We start from the raw sequence: 7,652 nt of genomic DNA, 5'->3' as shown, positions 1-7,652 counted from the left end.
CTTCAAAAGTGGATTTCAAAAAGTTGAGTTTTCTTATGGGATTCATTCAATTACAAAATTGAAGTTATGGATTGTGTTGTTAGTGGATTCTTAGGGTTATATTTAGTATATTTACATGTAATTCAACTTGTTTATGATAATTATTGATGGTTTGGTCAAATTGACGAACATGATCCTCTATCTCTAACCCTAGGTAGTGATCTTGACCTATGTTGTATGTTGATCATTCAATTGAGTTGGTTGTTGATTAGATTACTATCATATGGTGGTATTATGGTTGAATTAAGATGAACTACAAGCCTATCATGCTAGTTCTTGAGATGTAATTTAGGTTATGAAGTGTAATGTGAAATTAGCTTATGTATCTTGTCTCAAGTTGTGATCTAAAGATGAATTGTGTTATAGAGATGCAATTGGCCTTGTTATTCTATTGATTATAATTGTGTGATGATGTTACTCCCCAAGTTGGGTTGAGTTATGGGTTGATGGTAAGACCATGATTGTAAACTATGAGAAATACTTGGTAAGTCTTAGAATCTCTATCTTTAGTTTTGATTCTGATTAATTATTGTTAAGGTATGACATTACGTTGGAGTATGCCTTATATTAAGATTATAGGGTTGTATGATGTTGAATTGAAATGTCCTGACTATGTTATGAGGTAGATTAAGGTGTATGTGCTATAAGGATGGTGAAAACTATCAATGTGCCTTAATATGTTATGAAATGCTAAAGTGTTAACCTCACTTATATGGATTGTGATGAAAGGGCTTACAGTCATACAATTCTTATTGAGCTATTGATGATGATGATTATACAAGGGTTAGACCCTATGACCTAAACTAAGTTATGATTACAACAAGACTAAAGGCATTTCAATAAAGGGACCTAGCTTAGCACCAAGTGAGCTTGTATGTATACAAAAGGTAAGGTTCACTACGGTCCTCACGTGGTGGATAGCCTCATGACCCAAGGTAGGGTGTAGAGTTGATATTTCCATGGTTTATTCCCAAAGCTCCATAAACTATGTTTCCACCATAATATACTAGCTAGTGGATCCACCTAGATAGTTTTGTTTATGTTATGTTCTACCTTCGCCAGTAGACCACCTTCCATCGGTGTGAGGTTTCATGACACCGCATTCCACATTAGCTCATGTGGTGTATGTTGGTTAAGGCAAGAGTTCCTTAACTAAAATTAATGAATGAGTATAGACTAATTGAAGTGACTTGAGTGGTTTGACTTTAGCTTAGATAGGGTATGGGACGCTACCTATGACTTGCACTAGTTTGCCTTTATATAAGCTTTGAAAGTTAATGTTATGTATATAAATAACGATATAATGTAAATGAATTTATATGTTGAATGATATGTTTATGAATATGAAATTGGTTATCATTGTTAAAGAAAGAATAATACATGAGATGAAAGACGATGCTATGTGAAGTGAATTGCTAATTATGATCTTTGGTGTGTTACTTGATTAAATAGGGTTATGGGGCTCTGCTTGGTCATTGCACTTGTGGCTTCTTAAGGATTATAGTTGGTTGGTTTGCTTTGCTATTTACGTGGTTTACTCTTACTCATGTTTGTGATATTATTACGTGATGATAGAGTTACATGAGATTATGGGTTTAGTATGATGACGTGCATATGGTATAATTAATTTGTTTAGTATCTTCAAAGGATTTCTTAAATAACCTGATTTCATTAAATGTCCCTTTCTAGCATACTTTGTTGGTATTTGTGCATATGGTCTCATACTTAGTACATGTGGCGTACTAACCCCATTTTCTCCCTTTTTCTCAAACATTTTAGGTTATGGTCGTTGAAGTTGATTTGAGGTGATTTGAAGGAAGACTTGGATATTCTATCATCTAAGTGGTAGGTCCTCATTTTCCCCGAGGACAGTGCCAATATTCTCTTTGCGAAGTTACTTAGTTACTACAACTTTTTTATTGACTCTATTTCCTATTTGAGACAAAGTTGTATAAATCCTATATGCGGCTTACTTTTATTGATGTAGGGCTATGCCCAACGTTATTGTCCTTTTTTAGATGGTTTATGAGATGAGAAGGATTTATGACTCTATTTCTTTACTATATAAGTGTGTCAAATAAAAGTAGAAAACTATGTAATCTTCTTTTACGAACGAGTCTATGTATACTTGATAATATTATGATTATGTGTATGTAGAGGTCTATGTAAACCTCCAATTAGAAGTAATTGAAAAGTTTTAAATTCTATCGTATTTTTAATCGATGAATGCAATGACGTAAAACTAAGAGGCTTGTCTTAGTCCTCAAAGAGGACGACGATGCCGGTTATGTCTAGGGTCTGTCGAGGGTAACAAAGAGTTGACGAAGAAAATCATCAAAAAAACAGCTAAGTAAAGAGAGAGGGAAGACCACGACGGTCCATCACTAGGGTTGTCGACTCGGACGCGTTTTGGGCAAATTTTTCCTCAAAAAGATTTCCCTCTTTTTTAGGTTTTTTTTCCTATAAATAGTCGGAAAAATATCATCTTTTGGGTTAGACTCTTGGATAATTTTTAGTCTTATTGTCTTAGTATTGAATTTTTGATTTTGGGATTTGATATTACTTTTCCGGAATCGATTATTGGTGTTTTGTGATTTATTCAACTAAATTTCTGGATTTTGTTCATTCTCATCAAAGTAAATGCATGAATTCTTACATTATTATTATGAGTTCTGTGATAATTAGCATGGGTAACTAAACTCCATAACTAGGGTTATGGGAACCATGGGTAAATAACAAGGTAAAACCTAGCTAATATAACGATTCTAGAATAGTGTTTTGCATATATTGATTATTCTTTCGCTTAGAAGTCTTTCTAACGGATGGGCAACGTTAGAACTCGCCTTATTGCTACTTGCCGGACCAAGGAGGTAGTTAATAGGAAAAGAATTATCAACATAGATTTAGTGTATACTATCTAATAGGCTAGTGTCGATTGGTACGAAGTAACAACTTAGTCAAATATCGAATATGATGCTTAATATGAGGTAAAGATAAAGTTTAGTAAAGCAAAACACGTAGTCGGACCAAGGTGCAGAGTGAAATTCTCTAGATGTCGGACCATGGATTTAGAGATTCCTAACTTATCACTTTGCATGCAAGATACTAGGAAAGGATTGTTGTAGCTAGAATTACCAAGTTAGGAGCCTGTGGGGAACACTTACGCCCTAGTTACTCTTATTACTTTATTAAACTCCAATACTTGCACCTGTCACTTGTTTACTTTAATTTAGATAATTTTTTTCATTAATTAAAACCCCCCTTTAGTTATTTGTTTTCGGGAAATAATTGACTAAATAGAAGTAATAATAGAATAAAGTTAAGTCTGAACCATTTTCCTCGTGGGAACAATCCCAACCTCAATAGATGGGTTCTTTACTTGATGCGACCGCTTTTACTTCGTTTCGAAAAGTAAATTTGAACGTATCAAATTTTGAACTTAAGCCTCTACCACCTCATTTGAGGTATGTATTCTTGGGAAAAGATGACATTTTACCACTTATTATTGCATCAGATTTGAATGTGCATCAAGTTAAGAGTTTGGTGAAAGTGTTAAAAAGGTTCAAAAGAGCTATTGGGTGGACTATTTTGAATATTGTTGGGATCCCTCCCGGTATTTGTTCTCATAAAATCCAACTCATGCTCGATCATAAGCCAAGTATTGAGCATCAGAGACGTCTAAATCCACCTACACAAGAGGTAGTGAAGAAGGAAATTATTAAGTGGTTGGATGCAGGTATGATATATCCAATCGTTGATAGTAGTTGGGTATACCTTGTTCAGTGTGTACCTAAGAAAGGGGGAATAATTGTGGTCCCCAATGAGAAAAATGAGCTTGTTTCAATGAGACCGGTGACTTGTTGGAGGGTGTGTATGGATTACCAGAACTTCATGCATGGATCGAAAAATACCATTTTCCTACACCCTTCATGAATCAAATGATGGATAGACTTGCCGGAAAAGGGTGGTACTATTCTTTTGATGGTTATTCGAGGTATAATCAGATTTCTATTGCACCGGATGATCAAGAGAAAACCACCTTTGCTTGTCCATATGGGACCTTTGCGTTCAAGAGAAAGTCGTTTGGGTTGTGCAATGCACCCGCCACATTTGAGAGATGTATGGTGTCGATATTCTCCGATATAGTGGAGGACACTATTGAGGTATTTATAAATGATTTTTCTGTGGTTGGTGACTCCTTTGAGCGGTGTTTGAGTCATTTGTCTGAGGTTCTTAAGAGGTGTGAAGACTGCAATCTAGTACTAAATTGGGGAAAATGTTACTTCATGGTGAAAGAGGGTATTGTATTGGGTCATCGTATTTCAGAGAAGGGTATAGAGGTTAATCGAGCTAAAGTCGAGGTAATAGAGAGACTTCCCCGACCTATCTATGTAACAGGTGTGAGAATCTTTCTTGGGCATGCAGGTTTTTACCGGATGTTCATCAAGGATTTTTAAAAAATTGCGCATCCTTTGTCCATGGTGCTTGAGATAGAGTGTAAATTTTGTTTTGATGAATCCTGTCTTAAGGCATTTGGTGAGTTGAAAGAAAAGTTGGTGTCTGCACCTATCATTATTTCGCCGGATTGGAGCTAGCCATTTGAGGTAATGTGTGATGCTACTGGGGTTGCTCTTGGTGTGGTATTGGGGCAAAGAAGGGACAAAATCCTTCACCCCATTTACTATATTAGTAAAGCCCTAAATGAAGCCCAAAAGAACTACATCGTGACTGAGCAAGAGCTCCTTGCAGTAGTCTTTGCTTTTGAGAAATTTCGCTCCTAATTGCTTGGTACTAGGGTTATAGTGCATACTGATCATTCTGCTTTGATATATTTGACGGCAAAGAAGGATGCGAAATCGAGGTTGATTCGTTGGGTATTAATATTGACAGAATTTGACTTTGAGGTGATTTATAGAAAAGGGACCAAAAATCAAGTTGCTGGATCACTTGTCCCGTTTAGAAGATGAAGCAATGAGAGAGTTGGGGGATAAGACTGAAATTGATGACACTTTCCCCAATGAGCATGTATTGGCCGCTTCTCAAGACTTGATTCCATGGTTTGCATATTTTGCGAATTATCTGGCTAGCGATATTGTCCCAACGGACTTGTCCTTTCATCAAAGGAAAAAGTTCATGTATGATGTGAAAAAGTTCTTTCAAGATGAGCCATATTTGTATAGTAGTTGTGCCGATGGGCTTATTTGGAATTGTGTGCCAGAAGTTGAGATGTTGAGTGTTTTGGAGGCATGCCATTCTTCACCCGTGGGTGGACATCATAGTGGTATTCGGACTGCTCACAAGATCTTGAAATGTGTCTACTATTGGCCAACTATCTACCAAGATTCTCATTAGTTCCTTAAGGCATGTGATAGATGCCAAAGAGATGGTGGCATGTCGAGAAAGCAAGAGCTCCCTTTAAATCCCATTCTTGTTATTGAGCTATTTAATGTGTGGGTTATTGACTTTATGGGCCCTTTTGTGAGTTCTTATGGGATGAAGTACATTCTAGTAGCGGTCCATTATATGTCTAAATGGTTGGAAGCTATCGCACTCACAAATAATGAAGGGAAGAGTGTCACTGCATTCTTGAAAAAGAATATATTTTCCCGATTTGGCACCCTAAGGGCTATTATTATTGATGGGATCCCACTTTTGCAACAAATTGTTTAAGGGATTATTGGAGAAATATGGGGTTCTCCATAATGTTGTCAATCCTTACCACCTCAAAATAGTGGGCAAGTTGAGGTGTCAAATAGGAAGATTAAGAAGATTTTGTCAAAAACGGTGAATGCTAGTACAAAGTATTGGTCAAGGAGGCTTGATGATGCTCTTTGGGCCTACAGGACAGCATACAAGACTCCCATAGGTATGTCCCATACCAACTTGTATATGGGAAGGCTTGTCACTTACCGGTTGAATTAGAGCATGAAGCCTTGTGGGCAATGAAAAAGTTGAGAATAGATTGGAATGAAACTGCTGAACTGAGGTTAAATGGGTTGAATGAGCTTGATGAATTTAGCCTAAAAGCTTATGAATGTTCAGCCCTCTACAAAAAAATATAAAGAAGTACCATGACCAAAAATATTGAGAAACGAGATTTTATGGTTGGGGATTTGGTGCTTTTATTCAATTCTAGGTTGCGTTTGTTTACGGGCAAACTCAAGTCTAAATGGACTGGTCCTTACTTGATCACCCAACTATTCCCTCACGAAGCGGTTGAGTTGGAGAACAAGGAGGGTGTGCGGTTTAAGGTGAACGGACAGCTAATCAAAATTTATCTGGGGCACGCTGAAACGGCGAATGAGGTGATCGAGGCATACCATCTTGATGAATTCTGAGTAATCAAGTGTCCTACGTCGTGCCGCGACGTTAAATAATGTGCTGGTTTGGAGGCAACCCAATATGTATCATCAAGCCAACTATTAGTTTTTTGTGATTTTCTAGTTATAGTTGCATTTTTCTTTCCTTTTATTCCCATAAACGTCCCGTCTAAATATTTGTTTTCTTTTTGTTAAAAGCGTTGGCTAGAGCATAGTTAAGGGTCCGTGTCAAAATAAAAGTCCAGAAAATACAAAAAGAATAGCTTAATGGGTGTTAAATTTGCAGGTATCACATCACCAAATCTGCAGAAAATTGGTCTGCAGCACCCTTTGACGGACCCCTTGATGAACGTCACGCTTGCGACTGACCGTCGCAAGCATCCGTCATGCCCAGGTATGTTTTTCAAATTTTTCTAAGTTAGGGCACGCATGACGGACCCCCACGATGGACCGTCGATTTTGTGATGGCCCGTCGACAGGGACTCGTCGCGTCAAAACTCCTAAACCCGACCCGACCATTGAATATTAAAAGTTTTAAAATGTTTTAACTTCCCGCCACGTCATTCAAACGGTTTATTTCCCCCATTTCATTCATTTTCTCCCGCTTCATCTCCCCAAAAACTCTTCTTTTCTCTAATCTTCTTATTTCCTTTCTTTGCCCACATTCCCCAAAACCTTTCTTCTCCCAACTCCGAAAGTATTTTCCCGTTCTTTGCCAATTTGAGTCTTTGTTTAGTGCGCTACCCATCGCTTTTTGGTGTTGCATTTCTCCTTCATTAACTTCATTATCAGGTATGTGTTTCTTCTCTATCACTCATCTACATTTCGTTCTTATTTTTCCATGCTAAAATACATGTTTCTAAATGTGTGGGTGTTTGAATTTTGACCCCTAGTGCATGCTAAGACCTCACCCCGACAATTCTAAGTGCCTTTAGACCATTATTATTGTAAAAAGAATGGGGTTGTTGTGTTAACTAAATCAAATAGAGGTGTCTGCTTCTGATATTTGTTTCTGGCCTAGGTTGATAGTTCTCCAAAATTGAATTCTACAACTCGACAAATTATTGCCATAGGACTGCTAGAATGATGGGTAAGTTGGTTAGGAATTGTGGGGTTGATAAGTTTAGTTCATATTAGAAAATTTAGGGGACGAATTATGCATTCTCAATTCTATCACTGTAAGATAGAATGAGACCCAGACGACGGACCGTCATGGGGTCTATCACACCAAGCACCAATTTTTATTTTCCCCCACTTTTACGGACACTTATGACGGACCGTCATACCCTCGAT

The sequence above is a fragment of the Solanum pennellii genome, chromosome 1, assembly GCF_001406875.1.
Source record: "Solanum pennellii chromosome 1, SPENNV200".
Lineage (NCBI taxonomy): Eukaryota > Viridiplantae > Streptophyta > Magnoliopsida > Solanales > Solanaceae > Solanum > Solanum pennellii.
The sequence above is the reverse complement of the archived record's forward strand: the minus strand, read 5'-3'. Positions refer to the sequence as shown.